Source organism: Dermacentor andersoni, chromosome 6 (genome assembly GCF_023375885.2).
Source record: "Dermacentor andersoni chromosome 6, qqDerAnde1_hic_scaffold, whole genome shotgun sequence".
NCBI lineage: Eukaryota > Metazoa > Arthropoda > Arachnida > Ixodida > Ixodidae > Dermacentor > Dermacentor andersoni.
The window spans coordinates 537052-553027 of NC_092819.1; the positions used below are offsets into that span (position 1 = coordinate 537052).

Consider the following 15976-nt stretch of genomic DNA (forward strand, 5'->3'; position numbering starts at 1 on the left):
AGCGAAAACGAACCCTTTCGACCACCCATACTACTGAAGGGTAAAGTCAAGATGTTTTTTCTTAGAATCGAACAGAAGTAGACAAGTATAATTTTCTTCCGCCTTATAACCTAATGAAATGATCTTTTTAATACGAGTAGTTGAGTACTAGTGACATAAATTATGACGAGGAATGCCTTCGTTATCGGGCTAGTACCGGAATGTCGCTGGGGGGTCTCAAATCGTGTCATGCATTTACCTTAAATTCTCGGTTACTAAAGCTCAGTTCGCGATAATATTGATGCCTTAGACGTTCTTGAGCATTGCTTTATCACTTTAACTTCACTTCATGGTAACCTTTAGTGTCCCTTTAAGGGATGTTTAAAGAAAACTTCACACACATAAGGTGGAGAATTATGTGAGCGCATTTTGGTGGCCGAAACCAGCCGATTAATGATCGTCACCAAGCAGACTATCGTTACTGCAGTTATGTCAGTGACCGTTAACAGAGCGTGATTTATCACTAACCTCACTAACCGTTGTTCTCAGCAGCTGTACCTTTTCGATAAATGCGGTGCAGACACATAGATTTAAACGCATTTAAAATATTCACGTGCGCACATTTTAGGCATAGCTTATTTTTACGATTCATTCACACCACAGACTAAACAGCTGCTTCGTAGCAGCAAATCTCTAAGTGGAAAAAGATCAAGATGCAGGAGTTTATAGATCAAATTTATTTCGTACAAGGAAATGGATGACCAATGGCTGCTGGCAGCAGGACAAGAGTGCTGGTTCTTGGAGCCTTGGGAGGCAGAATTCAAAGCAACTGGAAAGGCAACAAGCTATTAAGAGTAACAACAGGTTATTTTTATTGCACTAATCACACCAAGATTGCAAACTTGCAAAGTAATTATTCACACATTTCAGACTGTAACATGGGAACACATTTTTCTTGATCTATTCATACTAATCAGATGAATTTACTGTAACACAGCGCTTATTAAACATACAGGCAGAATGTTACATTCCTCATGTGGACTAAGGTCGATCTAACAAGCAAGATATTGAAGGCGGTAAATGCTGAAGCTATCACAGCTGTCTAATAAGCGGGGGCATGTGAGGTTTTCGCTTACTATGCAAAAACACTAGCACATCAATCAACGTTACATGAAAACTACAACGCCTACAAAAAATAAAATGAAAAGCAGAAGAGAGAAAACCAGGGTGCGGCGGGCAAATTGTACCTGCTAGTATTTACACTGTTTTGAACACACTGATCAAGACCCGCATAGTCAGAACAATCGTACAAGCAACACAGCAAATTGGGCGAGTTGGTAAGTTAATATTCTTAGCGCATATGTGCAGCGTGACATGGTCATATCGTTCATTCTTCGTCCCGCATCTGTGTCGCGCTGCACATATACGCCAAAAATAGTTCAAAAAGGGAACAACCTCTCATGCCAGGCGTACGCATCTCGCCGTTAAAAGTGGTGTTACTCGGGATAAATGTTCCATTAGTGTAAACAAGGTGAACGCACCTCGCATATCCTGGTCTCTTTCGGAGCCAGCCGGTCTCAGTGCACATCTGTCCGTTCGCACGGTACCGCGTAAGAAGCTTTGCCACCAAACCCCTCCCTGCAACTCCGACCTCCACTCGGACTTCCTCGACGCGAAGCTACGCTTCTCTGTCGCCTCTGGTTAGGAGTTGCCTTCACAAAGGCATACTCTACATTAATTGGAGTGACTGACAGTGCAGCATGCGAGGTCTGTGGCACCGAAGAAAACATCGGCCACCTGCTGTGCCACTGTACAAGATATGTCCTAGAGAGACAAGAACTTGCCAAATACCCCGTTACGGGGTCTTTAAGGAATAAAAATGAAATGAAATGAAATGAAAGCTTTCCAAAAACTGGACAATCGGCCGCTTTCTGTGCAGGTGCTGCTGGAACACCGTCCCCATCGCCCGTCGGCCCATAAAGCGGTGAAGGCGCTTTTGTGTTTCTTAAGGACGACGGGTTTGTGCGACCATCTGTGACTATTAATGCAATTTCTGTAAAACCACACGCGTCAGCGCAGTTGCCGCAATTTCCTTCTTTCCTTCCCTCCTCTCTCTCCCTGTGATCTTTGTTTTCCCCTTTCCCATTCCCCCGGTGTAGGGTAGCCAACCGGACGTTATTCTGGTTAACCTCCCTGCCTTCTACTTTTCTCTTTCCTCCTCCTCCTCCTCCGTGCAGCTTGTGCAGTTTGGTGCGCTGCACCCCGTCATACTGGAATACAAGTGTCACAATGATGTGTTTCGTATCACAAGCCGATGAATGCAACGCACGCTCGACGGTCCGCTGATTGCAATGTCGATGGCACTGACGGAGACGACGAGTCGGCGTCATGCGCGTAAAGTTGGCTTCGCAGTGGCGCAGTTGAACATTTGACGTTTATTTTGCGCCACGTGATAGCGCTCGGCGAATAGCGATGCGAGCGGCGCCGGAAAAGTTATGCGCAGCTCTGTTCCCCTGCGGGAGCATATACAGGAACACTAATTCACGATTGCGCCCTCTCCTATTGCGTGCGAGGCAAGGGGGTGAGGAGAGGGAGGGCGGCGTTCTTCGCCAGCGGCTTCGTATGCGCTGTGTTTTCGTCTTTTCGTTCGCGTCGAAGCGACAGATTCACGAAGGTCAATTCGATCGCTGCTGCTAGCGCGATTCCTCACTCCAGCGTTTTGGCAGCGAGCTTTCGCGCTCATCAAGCGAGATTGTTCATGTTTACCTGTGCACGCGTGACACCATGCTTGTTAATTTAGTTAAAACACGTTGGCGGGCTACTTGGTTTGAATCCACGATAGAATGTATAAGCGCGACAGAACGAAGACGTGGAAAGAAACAGACGCATAGTGAAGCATGTGTCTCTGTGTGTGTTTCTTTCTACGTCCTCGTCCAGTCACGCTTACACATTATACAATTGATAATTTAGTAAGCGAATGCTTACAAGTTCATACGGCCGATAAAACTACTATCCTTACTTCGTATTGCTATCTACTAATTTGCTATCGCAATCGGTGCTTCGCTTTAGGGGCGAAACTGCGACTTCTTTTTTTTTTTTACTTATTTAGGTACAACTGATTTAAAAGTTGATAAGGTGGAAGCTTGGGCGGCTTGGTGATTCAATATCGACATGTTTGCACAGCGCAAAAGACAAGGACTGAAGGAAGAAGTTCTTTAGAGAGCATTTCCTTTAATTGCTAACTGCTGACAAGGAAGGAAGGAAGGAAGGAAAACTTTATTTCGTCCTGCAAGTAGTGATAATTAATCGCTAAGCGGGCCGCTCCCACGTCGGGACCGGAAGGCCAAGCCTCACGGCCACGTCGTGAGCCTGCTGGACAGCCCAGAATTGCTCATCCAGGTCCGGGCTGCGAAGTGCAGCCACCCACCTGGACGCATCCTTGATCGCCGAGTCTTCAATTCTTTCGCAAGACCAGAGCATGTGTTCGAGCGTGGCTAAAGCACCACAATCTTGGCAATAAGGCTCTGTATACGTCTCTGGATAAAACATGTTCAGTCTCCGTGGGCAAGGATAAGTACCAGTCTGTAGTAAGCGTAGTGTAAGTGCCTGAGCCCTGTTTAGTTTAGGATGCGGCAAACTGTAAACCCTGCGATTAAGAAGGTAATACTTCGTGATTTCATTGTATGTGGAAGGGGAGTCTCTGTTCTCGGGGAGTACCGCCACGCCGTTGCGCGGGGCAGAGCGGAGGGTAAGATCTCGCGCTGCCTCATGAGCGGACTCATTGAGATTCGGAGGGGCTCCCTCGATCAGGTATCCTTCCTGCCTGACAGGAAGGACCTGACATAGTCATGAAAGCGTGCGCCGATCGAGACCAAGATCCGAAATGGACTTAAGAATATAAGAGTGTCGAACGTTGTCAAAAGCCTTCTCCAGGTCCAGCCCTAGGATGGCCTTAACGCCCCTTCCATCTCCATCAATGACCTGATGCTTGATGAGCTTCATTGCGTCTTGAGTCGACAACCCGGCCCTAAAACCAATCATAGTGTGGGGGTAGACCTGGTTCTCCTCAAGGTACCTTGTAAGCCGATTAAGCACCGCATGCTCGGCTACCTTGCCCACACACGAAGTGAGCGAAATAGGCCTTAAGTTATCAATGCTCGGGACTTTGCCAGCCTTGGGAAGCAGCACCGTGAGAGCTGTCTTCCACTGCTCCGGAACCACCCCGTCTCTCCACATAGCGTTAAGCTCCCCGGTAAGGTACTTGATTGACCTATCGTCCAGATTTTTCAAAAGCTTGTTCGAAATCCCGTCCGCTCCGGGAGCCGACTTGCTCTTAAGGTTATGCAAAACCGTGCGTACCTCTTCCATAGAGAAGTCCTCATCTAGGGAAAAGTTGTCCTCTCCCGTGTAGGCTTGCTCCGTCAGAAAAGCATCCGGGTCCGCAACAGGAAGGTATTTGTTGGCCAGCTTTTCAACCAGCTCTTCCTCCGAGGCAGACCCCACTGCTTCGTGTACAGCTCTAGCAAGGACGTGCCCCTGACTAACCCTCGTATTGGTGTCGTTCAGCAAATGCTTAAGCAAGCCCCACGACCTCCCGTTGCGCACCTGCTCGTCCACCGAGTTGCATACCTCATCCCACTGTTGCCTATAGACAAGGAAGGAGGTTTTGTTATTTTACCAAATGACGTGTTTGGCTCAAAAGCACACGAGGCTATTAGTTCTGTGTTAAAATGCCGTGACGACATATCGCTTTTAAACGTAACAACGGAAGCGAAATAACTTTGTAAAGCACTGAGTCTTACACGGTTAGCCAGTTCTATACTGACAAAAACAAAAAGCCTAGCTTGGATTTGTTTTTCACGCTCAAAACCCACACGGTTGACTGGACGCTACGAGTCATCATCTCCGAGAAGGGTACTTGTCAGAAAGTGGTTGCTTTGTTTTTACAGCAGAAACTTAACCTGCTACAATTGACGACCCTTTTTGGGTAAAAGACTCTGATGATATCATTGGGTATACGTCAAGTAATGACAAGGGCCTCAACGCCTGCTCCTGTTGGGCTGCTGATCGAGCACGAGGTCGCGGGATCGAATCCCGGCCACGGCGGCCGCATTTCGATGGGGGCGAAATGCGAAAACACCCGTGTACTTAGATTTAGGTGCACGTTAAAGAACCCCAGGTGGTCGAAATTTCCGGAGTCCTCCACTACGGCGTGCCTCATAATCAGAAAGTGGTTTTGGCACGTAAAAACCCATAATTAAAAAAAATAATTATCAACGCCTGCTCCATTGACATCAAATACCTGTACTACTTTTTACCGCATGATACGCTGCTACCGTGCGTAGAGGACTGTATTGACAACTACAGTTGCGTTCCAGAATGCATGCTTCTGCTGTTTCGGTAAGCGGCTTCCTTGAGCTGCTTGGACTACATTAAAGGTGAACGTTTGTCTCATGGCATGAACACATTTACAATAAAAAAAAGCGTTTGTGCTTTGGTTCATTGCATAGCACCAATTTTAAGCGATATTTTTCTCGCTTATTATGACCGACTTATTGCTAGTCGCATTGATAACACCACGCTTGTAAAAGATTTCCGTTTTGTGGATGACTTCTTGTTACTTTTTGCGTGTGAAGGCCAAGGTTTTGAGCCTGCTGTTTCAGATGCACTTTGCCTATTCAACGAGTGCTTGTCGCCACTTGTCCTGACGCATGAACTACCGGTAGATGACTCGTTAAGGTATTTAGATTTGCCACTTAGTATCTCTAGAGATCATTTGTGCCAGATGTACGAGCCCAGAGGGAACAAGCCACTTTTGTCTTATCTGTCGGCACATTCTAAGCTGGTTAAACGGGGCATTGTAAATATTTGCTTCACAAATGCCCTAAACAAGTATTGCTTCCGCTCTTTAACGCGCATTCTCCAAGCGCAGGCCTCCCGCCTAACATATGCTGGGTACCCCGAGCTGTTAGTTTCTGTCGCAGAAAAGATAATAAAGAAAATCAAGCTGGGAGACAAAGCACCAGCTCACAGCGCTACCAGTCGCGGTGCTCCCTTGCACAAGATTTCGCACAGCTTGAAGAAGATAGGCAGCAAAGTAGATGGTAAAGTTGTTTTTTTCTGCTCCGGAAATATTAACAGTGCTCTGTAGGCGTGTGAATGCTCGTGCCACACGACAAAATACTTGCAATATTAACCATAAGAAGCGGTTTGGAGCATGCGCCGTGAGTGTGGTTTACATGATTCCCTTGGCTTGCGGAAAAAAATACATTGGCCAAACAGGCAGACGTTTAAATGAGCGATTGAAAGAGCATTTTTACAATGTTTATACCGCCGTGCAAGCTCATCTTAGCATTCACTGCAGAGATTGCCAGTGTAACCCTTAATTTGAAAACTTCGTCGTAATTCCCAAACACCGAGAACAGCATACACGTGAAATCATAGAGGTTGACAAGATACAGCGGCTGGGCGACCTTTGCATCAGCATGCCGTCTATTGCCCTCACAAAAAACGAAATCAAGTATCTAGCTGTGATGCAATCGGGGTTCATGTGTGACTTAATGCAAAAGTTGTTTTTTTCAATACCTTTGCTCATGTATATAGTTCTGGCGATATCGCAAATAATTATCAGTTGAAGTCAGCGCCTGTGTTGTGCTCTTCCTTCAGTCCTCGTCTTTTGCGCTGTGCAAACGTCGCTATTGATTTAAAAGTACCCCTATTTATTATATGTAAGCAATGTGCTTGATTCACACACGAAAATAAGCCCGTATACATCTTTCGAAATGGCAGCCGTTCTAGACACAACCCCCCCTCCCCCCGCCCCTTCAAGGAAGTGCCGGCTGACGGCCCTGCGCGCACACGCACGCACGCACGCACTCACTCACTCACTCACTCACTCACTCACACTCACACACACGCACACACGCAGCAATCTCACCCGTTGGAGACGATCACTCTGAGCAACCGCAGCGTCGCAGGCTTGGCGCCAAGCAAAATTCGCCCCGCGCCGTAATGTGGGTTTGTGAAATTTCTAGTAACGCGTGCCGGCGCCACCCAGACTAGGACCCTACCCAAACGCCCGTTTGCCTCCTCATCTCTCTGTTCCTCCACGCGGTGCATATGCGCATGCGCGAGCAGCAGACGCGGAGGAGCGGCCATGTTTACAAAAGCAGCCGCTGGGGCCGCGCAGCCGGTTCGCGCTACCCGCCGGCTGTGCCCGTGTGCAACGGCGTTTCCGCGGACCGTGAATGGTGCCCGAAGACACGACTTGCACGGCGTACCGCGCAGATCTCTATGAAAGGACCGACCAAACAGTTCGGTGAGCGCCCGTTCTGCTTGCTGTCTGGTGTGTGGCGGCCGTTGAACGGCGTCGATGCGACTACCTTGGCGTTGCGAGCTCGCACATTCATTTCCCAAAGTACTGCACTTGATTTGGAAGGAGCAAACGACCCACTGTGCATGAATCATGTTGAGAAGTTACTCGATTTCAGCTGCCGAATTGCACGCACGGCGTGCATGTGCGAATTTGCCTTCCGTTGCACGAATAAAAAATCGATTCTGTGCCTGTCTTCGCTTAATGCTACCGCCTCTATGATGCTGTACTTGCTTCACGTTCTCCGCTACTACGTCATGAAGCAGCATAAGGGTACAACACATCATTACAGGCGCTATTAGCGCCTCATCGTCAATAATAGTAATAATAGTAATCAAAAGCTTATTTACCGTGCCCAGAATCAACTTTGAGGTCTGATAATTGCGCACGGGTATAGTAACGTAAAATTAATTTCAGAAAAACTACACGATAATGAAAGTAAAAACGAAGGAATCATTCTGGCGGAATATAAGAAAAAGAAACTAAACACAATAACAGGTAAGAGGTCAATTACAGAAAGGAACAGTCAACATTAAACTAAACGCAATTAAGGAAAATTCACAGCAAGAATGAAGGATGGAATATTTCAGCAGAACTCACATCACGATGAAAGTCGAAGTTAATGCGATTAGCATTGAAGCACAGAGAAAATAGCGGGAAGGCGGGAGATGGAAATTCAAGACGATGAGCAAAGGGAGAACAAGGTGAAAGCAGGAGCCGACGTTTCGACAAGTGGACTTGTCTTCTTCAAGGCGACATATGCTTTCCTCGCCACGGTGGGTATTCTTCTAAAGGGGAGAGGGCACCCGCCGTGGTTGCTCAGTGGCTATGGTGTTGGGCTGCTGAGCACTAAGTCGCGGGATGGAATCCCGGCTACGGCGGCCGCATTTCGATAGGGGCGAAATGCGAAAACACCCGTGTGCATAGGTGGTCGAAATTTCCGGAGTCCCCCACTACGGCGTGCCTTATAATCAGAAAGTGGTTTTGGCACGTAAAACCCCATAATTTAATTTAAAGGGGAGAGGGCGTGAGGCGGGTGGGTGCAGGAACGAGCGAAGGTACGTTAGCGGCGAGGGTGTCGAATTGAGAAAAAAAGGAGTGCTGTGCATAAGGCCAGGGACACGGCCGCCTGCCAATCACGTGTCAACGGCCTAGTGTCTGATGGCCGTGGGCTATCGTGTCTCTGAAAGAGATAATAGAAGACACGGCAGAAACCGGTGCTCGTAAAAAAAAAAAGAATCAATAATTAAAAGAAAAAAACACACACTAAGCAACCAAACGAAGTGTTGTCGCCTGTAGCTTGTAATTTAGCATAGCGAATAGATTCTAAAACTCCCCTTTAAACGTTTATGCCTATTGGTTGCAATGTATTGAACTTATGGATAAGGTATGATTTCCTGTATTTTCTTTCTCGTTCATAACGGAAATTTGGCTGTAAGATGTAGAGATTAAGTTCATCAAAGTTATGACCCGGTTGGTTGAAATGCTCGGCGACGGCTTTGTCAAGCTTTTTAGGTAGACAAAGTCTTGACAAAGTTCTGAACGAGAAAGAAAATATAGAGAATCATACCTTATCCATAAGTTAAAGACATTCCAACGAATAGGCATAAACGTTTCAAAGGGAGCTTTAGAATCTATCCGCTATCATCCCCCATTGTGACCCTTTTCTTCCCCTCTTCCCCTTCCCTTACGTAGAGTAGCAGGCCAGATGCTCCATTATCCGGCCGACCTCTCTACATTTTGCAATCATTAAAATACTTCTTCTATTCGCTATGCTGAATTTAAAGCTATAGGCAACAGCACTTCGTTTGGTTGCTTAGCGTTCTTTTTCTTCCTTGCCGTTTGTTTCTTTTTTTTATTTAGTTATTCATTTATTCCATTTCAATATTTCCTTTTCTTGTTTCTTTCTTTTTCTTTTTTACGAGCACCGGTTTCTGCCCCTCCTTCTATTATCTCTTCCAAAGACACGATAGCCCACGACCACCAGACACGCCGGCTGACACTAGGCCGTTGAAACGCGATTGACAGACGGCCTTGTCACTAGCGTTGTGCACAGCACTCCTTTTTTCTCAATTCGACAACCTCGCCGGTAAGAAAAGAAAAAAAAAAAACACTAAACAACCAAACGAAGTGTTGTCACCTATAGCTTGAAATTTGACATAGCGAATATGTTCTAAAGCTCCCATTGAATCGTTTATGCCTATTGGTTGCAATGTATTGAACTTATGGATAAGGTATGATTTTCTGTATTTTCTTTCTCGTTCAGAACGGAAATTTGACTGTAAGATGTAGAGTTTAAGTTCATCAAAGTTATGACGTGGTTGGTTGAAGTGGTCGGCGACGGCTTTGTTAAGCTTTTTAGCTTGACAAAGCCTTGACAAATTGACCTTCGCTCGTTGCCGCACCCACCCGCCTTACGCCCTCTCCCCTTTAGAAGAACCCTGCCTATATATATTGCGGCGAGGACAGCATATGCCACATTGAAGAAGACAAGTCCCCTTATCGAAACGCTGGCCCCTGCTTTTATTTATTTATTTATTTATTTAAAGACACCTTACAGGCTCCTAGAGGCATAGTTTAAGGGGGGATAGTACACTCAAAGGTTTTACAATAATTAGAATACATATGTGAATATATATACAAAAAATGCAGTGTAAGAAATGCGCTAACATGCAGTAATGTAGTGTTAAAAATTGTGCAAAAGACAAACCGAATGCTTTTGAACGCGAGAGGTAAGTGAACAAGAAATTTTCCCAAAGTAAAATATATAACCAATATACAGAGCGAGCGGGAAAATATTTGGCTATAATAAAACAGTATTTAAGGGGTAGTGGTACAATAATAACAGCAAACTCCAGAAAAAGTAACACGTTAGGTTATGTAGAGTTTGAAAAATGCGTTGCTAGAAGATGCCGGAATTTTTCTTGGTCACTCTTATAAGCGATGGCATTAGGAAGATTGTTCCAAAGGCGAATGACTCTTGGAAGATAGGAGTAGTTAAATGAATTAGTCTTTCCGTAGATACGCATGAAATTGAACTGATTGTACGGCCGGTGTGACCTGTAATGAGGAGGTTCAAGAGGCAGGACTGATGGTGCTGTATTATGGCCATACTTATGAAATAATGATAGCAGAGCTATGTCACGACGATCATGCAAGGGCTGTAGTGAGAGGTCGAGTTTAATTTGGGTTATGCTTTTGTTATAGTCATAACAACGTGAAATAAAACGCGCAGCCCTTGTCCACATTGTTCTCGTTTTGCTCATCGTGTAGCAGTGAAGCAGAAACACACCCTATTACCGAATTCGCCACTTCTGTGTTGCCGACGTTTTTCAATTTTATGTTACCGACACTTCCATTTCTCTGTAGCTCAACGCCCTTCGCTCTACGCACGCTCCGGTCCCATTCTGTTCACTTTTCTATCACCACATGTACGCGGCTGCTTTTGATGCCGACTTTCTCGCTTCTTTCTGACTTGAATTTCCTGTTGCCGACTTGTTCACTTTTCACGTCTTTTTCTGCTTGTCAGTCAGTGGCACGAACCCATTCTTGGAGTTCACGTGCCCAGTTGGACATACTGAATGGCCCAAGTTGTCTGTTCGGGCAACTTGAGCAGTGACCCAAGTTATTCTTGCACATGCACACTTCCACATACCTGTAGCAGCCCAAGTTGTATACTCCCAAATTTTCCATGGACCCAGTGAAAGTTGGCGTGAAAGAACTTAGAAATGGACATCATACCGAAAAGTGCGTCAAGTTCCCAAATGGAGCCAGTCACATTAAAAGACATACACCCTTGCTATTCGTTTAATAATATCGCACTGGCGTCGGCCGCCATGTAGCGGCGAGGGGTGGTACTGATCCGAACAGCGCAGCAGAGTACATTCCATCTGGAAATAGCCCTGCACGTCCGCGCATAAAGTCGACGATGCCACCGCCCCTCTCCGCTACAATTAAGGCTGCTGCCACGCCTTGCGGTCCGCGCTTGCGCGATATCATTAAAAATTTGCAAGGGTATCTATGCGGGAAAGTAATTAAAACACAAGATTGGTGAAGCTCGGAACGAAATAATGATAGCGGCATATAAAATATATGAAGATTAACAAAATAAATAAAAATATTTTATATTCTACCTGTACGCACACTTGACGCTGCCCGCCCATCTTATGCGAAACACGATGCAACTGAGGAGTTCGGGGCAAGTGAGGATGCCATGTAGGAGGAGGAGGACAAACATTTACTGAAAGAAAGACAAACAGGTGTCTTTCTGCTTGTGCGGGGATGCGCCCTCAGTCACGGGCTCCTGCGGCTGTAGCTGTCACCCGGGCCCGCCGTACCAGTTGTTGCTGGTCACGAGGGTCGGAGCTTGTCAGCACGGCCTTCCACTGCTCTGCTGTGGGGTTGAGTAATTGCGGGGCCGCCTTTATGTTGGAGCACGCCGACGTGGTGTGATGTAGGGAGGCGTAGTCGTTACAAACGGGACATTTGTACGAGTATTGCGTGTATTGCGAGTATTGCGAGTATTGTAAGGTGTATTGCGTGTAGTCTGCCTAAATTTGGTTGGCTTGTAATTTCCGCCATGCTACGACGTGTTCAGCCTCCCCCCCCCCCCCCCTGTCAAAAGTGTGGGGGTTCAAAGTATGTCATTTGCCCCCCCCCCCCCCCCCACACACACATACTTTTGAAAGCGGGCACTTTCGGCTGCATGCTGGAAAGTCCAACAAATGTACAGCTGAAGCTAAATTTTCTTTCTCAATAGAGAGAGAGAGAAGTCATAACGGAAAGGCAGAGTGACCACATAAGTAATGCTTTCATCCTCTGCTCGGACAGCGAGGATTGTCTTTTGTGCCTTCTCGGGAAGCCCCGTAGCGAACGACGCGCGGGATTCGCCATAGACGCACGCGTAGCGGACAACGCCAGGCGTTGGGCAGTTCCCGCCGTAACAAATATCAGCTTGCGAACTTGCATCATGCCCAGTTCTTTTGGGACCGCTATATCCGTATTCGAATCAGCTTGCTACATTTAACCTGCGGGCGAGGGGGAGGTCCGGGTAAAGTATTTATAATCAACCGCGCTGAACGATTGGTATGCCTTACGACGTGAAATCATTGGATTATCAAATGCCGGAACTATTTATCTCTGTACAGAGATAGCCTACATAGCTTTGCGGTCTCAGTATCTTATCAGCATAAAAATCTAATCAACCTCTTACAGGTATAACTTTCGAATTTCATTGTGTAACCACGACTTATTGTAGATATGCTCGTGAAAATGACCTCGGTCGAACGTGCAGAGCCATTTCAATACCAACAGAACACCGACTTGAGCGTTTTCTAAAGGCATGTGACACTTCTGACTTTGATGATTTCATTTTCAGGCTGTTTCTAAATAAGAGCTACACACTATTACGCATTTTCCCGGCAGGAGGAAAAAACAGCAGACATCTCGTATTATGGAAAAAAAAATGAAGGCCAATTTTTGGTGATGAGTACTGAAGACTTGCACTGTGTAGGTTGCTTATGTGCTCTGAAACCAGTTACTGAATAGTCGCTTTCTTATTATTCCTATGCGTTATACATGCCATTAAGTTTTCTCCCCCGATATCCTCGGTAAAATATGCGGGGCGGGGTGTATATATTTATTCGAAGTACAAATCATTGTTCTGAGTGACCACTGAGATCTGTTTATTCTGCGTAGGTTCATTACAGCCTTTGTAGAAAGTTACACAATGAAGCGTTTCAGGGTGCCATACTGCCGCTAATAGAAATGTGTCCCAGACACCTAAAACAAGAGCACGAGATACAGTTGAAACCCCATGAAAATGGAAAGAATCTTAAGCGCCGTGGGTTGCGAAACTTTCACTTTCCTGCTTTAAACCCCCGTTTTTCCATGTGCTTTCGTGGATGATGCGAGATTCGTAATTTGTTTCTCCACTGTGCTCGGTGAGCTAAACAAGGCATCTTGTTTATATCTGGAGAAATGAGGGGCATGGTATGGCCAACGTAATAATAATAATAATAATAATAATAATAATAATAATAATAATGTTTATTTCCCATCAAGAAAGATGGAGGAGGCTGCAGGTAAAAGCTGCACGAACAAACGGCAGCTTGACAGGGGCCCGCAGCCCCCTCTATAAGGCGGCAGTAAAAGGGTTACAGTAAAGAACATCGAAAACATACATAGGCACCGAAATGGACACTGGGAATGAACACAAAAATCATCCAATGTGAAAGACTAGATACCTTATACATAGTGTTGCCGTATTGCAGCATTAGTTATTTTTAAAATATCAGTGGTAGTTTTGTTGTAATTATTCAGTAGAGTGGGCAGGATGAAGGACAGTTTTTCTCTAGAGTAGTTAGCCCGAGGGGTTATAACATTCCATTTTTCTTTGTGCCGGGTAATGTGTATGGAAATGTTCTCTTTTAGTGATGATAAGTCGCGTAGAAACGTTCTATTTTCAAATACTTCGCGTTTGAAGGCTAGTGTTGGCTTATAGTCATAAAGATTTTTTACTGGTATAATGTTTGTTTTTTGAAAAAGACTGTGTGTATGGCTGTTATATGGTAAGTCATAAAGCAGTCTGACGATTTTTTCTGGAGGACAAAAAGTTTCTGTAAGTTAGTTTGAGTAGTTGTGCCCCAAACCAATAAACAGTAATTTAGATGAGAGTAAAAAAGCGAATTATAGAGAAGAAGTTTGACCTTGAATGGCAGGTATGTTCTTAGGCGAGATAAGACGCCAACTACGCGAGTTAACTTTGTCAAAACAGTTTCAATGTGGTTATCCCAAAGCATATTATCGGAAAAAGTTACGCCAAGGATTTTAATGTGATCAGTTATTTGTAGTGGTTCGCCCCCATGCGTTAAGTTTGCTGGAGCGTTGAACTGTTTCGATTTCAGCCTAAATATAACAGCTTTTGTTTTATTAACATTGATTTTCAGCTGGTTTGCTATTGACCATTTTTTCAGGTTTATAAGGAGGGAGTTTGCGGCACTTACCAGTTGATTGCAATCGGTAGCTGTTATAAAAATACTGGCGTCATCCGCATATAAAATATATTTTGATTTTGTACGGATATGTGTAAGGTCGTTGATGTAAATATTAAAGAGCAGTGGACCCAGAATGCTCCCTTGGGGAACACGTCTAATAATAGATTTTAAGTCAGGTTGATATGATTCAATTTTTACAAACTGTTGCCGGTGACTAAGGTATGACTGAATCAGTTGCAGGAAATGTCCGCGGATTCCATATATTTCAAATTTTTTAAGTAGTGTACAGTGATGAATACAGTCAAAGGCTTTAGAGAAATCCACATAAAGACCCAGTACTAACATTTGTTTTTCAAAATGTGACAAAATAAATTCTTTCTGTTCAAGTAACGCCATTTCCGTAGATTTGTTTTTGCCGTATCCAAACTGTGCAGGTGAGATTAAATTGTGTTTATCAAGGAAGCTGGACATTCGAATATGGATAAATTTCTCCAATTCCTTAGAGAATATGAGTAGTACAGAAATTGGTCGATAATTACCCATGTCATTCGCATCACCTTTTTTGAACAATACAGTCACTTTTGCAATTTGCATTCTTTTCGGAAATAAGGCGCTCGACAAGCAGATGTTAAAAATGTAAGTTATATAGGGACACAGAATGTCAAGAACATATTTAATTGGACGAATTTGCATAAGTTCTGCGTCACAGCTTAGACTATATTTAAGTGAGGAAAAAACTTACATCACCTCGGATCCGGTTGCTGGACTGAGAAAAGCGCAACGTTGGTTGTGAGCAGGCATGAAGTCGATGAACTCATTGAGTACTCCACAATCAGAATACTGAAGGAAGTGATCATTAAAGGAATTGGCAAGTGCGTTGTCGCTTACTTCTCTGCCATCCTATGACAATTTCCAGATACCTGGTGTCGATTTTCTAGGCCTTATAAAGGTATTTAGTTTTTCCACAATTGATCACTTCTGTATACACAGCTCTCAAATTCAGAGTAAAGGTAACGAGATTTGCTCGTTCTAATCTCTTTGTTTAGCTTATTTCGAAATGTTTTATATTTCTTGAGAAGTTTCGGACCTTTTGTTTTAACAAAACTATGGTAAAGCGAGTTCTCGTTGTTAATTTTGCTGCGCAGTGCGGGTGTAATCCAGGGCTTACGAATATTTCTACCCAGGGTAAACGTTTTTAGCGGGAAATGTTTCTTATAAATCTCCGTTATTTTATTAATAAACCTGTTGTATGCGTCATCAGCATTTTCTATTTCCAGAAGCCATTCAAAGTCAGACTGCAGTAATTTGTTTCTAAAACTGTCTAGACCAGTCTTCGTAATGGGTTGACAAACAACGCGCTGTCGGATTTTACGGGCTTCCATATTGTGTTTCTGTATCATGAGAATTATCGGGAGGTGATCACTAAGATCGGATGATACAACTGCCGTCGTGATGTTCGTTTTGTCAATGTTTGCTATGAAAAGGTCAAGTAATTTTTCACAGTCTTTTATTACTCTTGTGGGTAATGTAATTGTATTCTCACACCCATTTGAGATAATGAGCGTTTCCATTGCTTTTTGCAGATTAGTATTTGCCAGCATATCAATATTAAAATCACCGCCCGAAATCA

At 44.7% G+C, this 15976-nt stretch overlaps 1 protein-coding gene across 2 annotated transcripts in view; it reads left to right on the forward strand.

Annotated features, from left to right (window-relative positions):
- The first annotated feature begins 7138 nt into the window (after positions 1–7138).
- Positions 7139–15976, forward strand: part of LOC126521199 (uncharacterized) — a 68266-nt gene continuing 59428 nt past the window's right edge. For both annotated transcript variants that reach the window (XM_072288621.1, XM_050169817.3), the window contains exon 1: positions 7139–7297. The gene's annotated coding sequence lies outside the window, so the exon portion shown is untranslated. The remainder of the gene's footprint in view (positions 7298–15976) is intronic.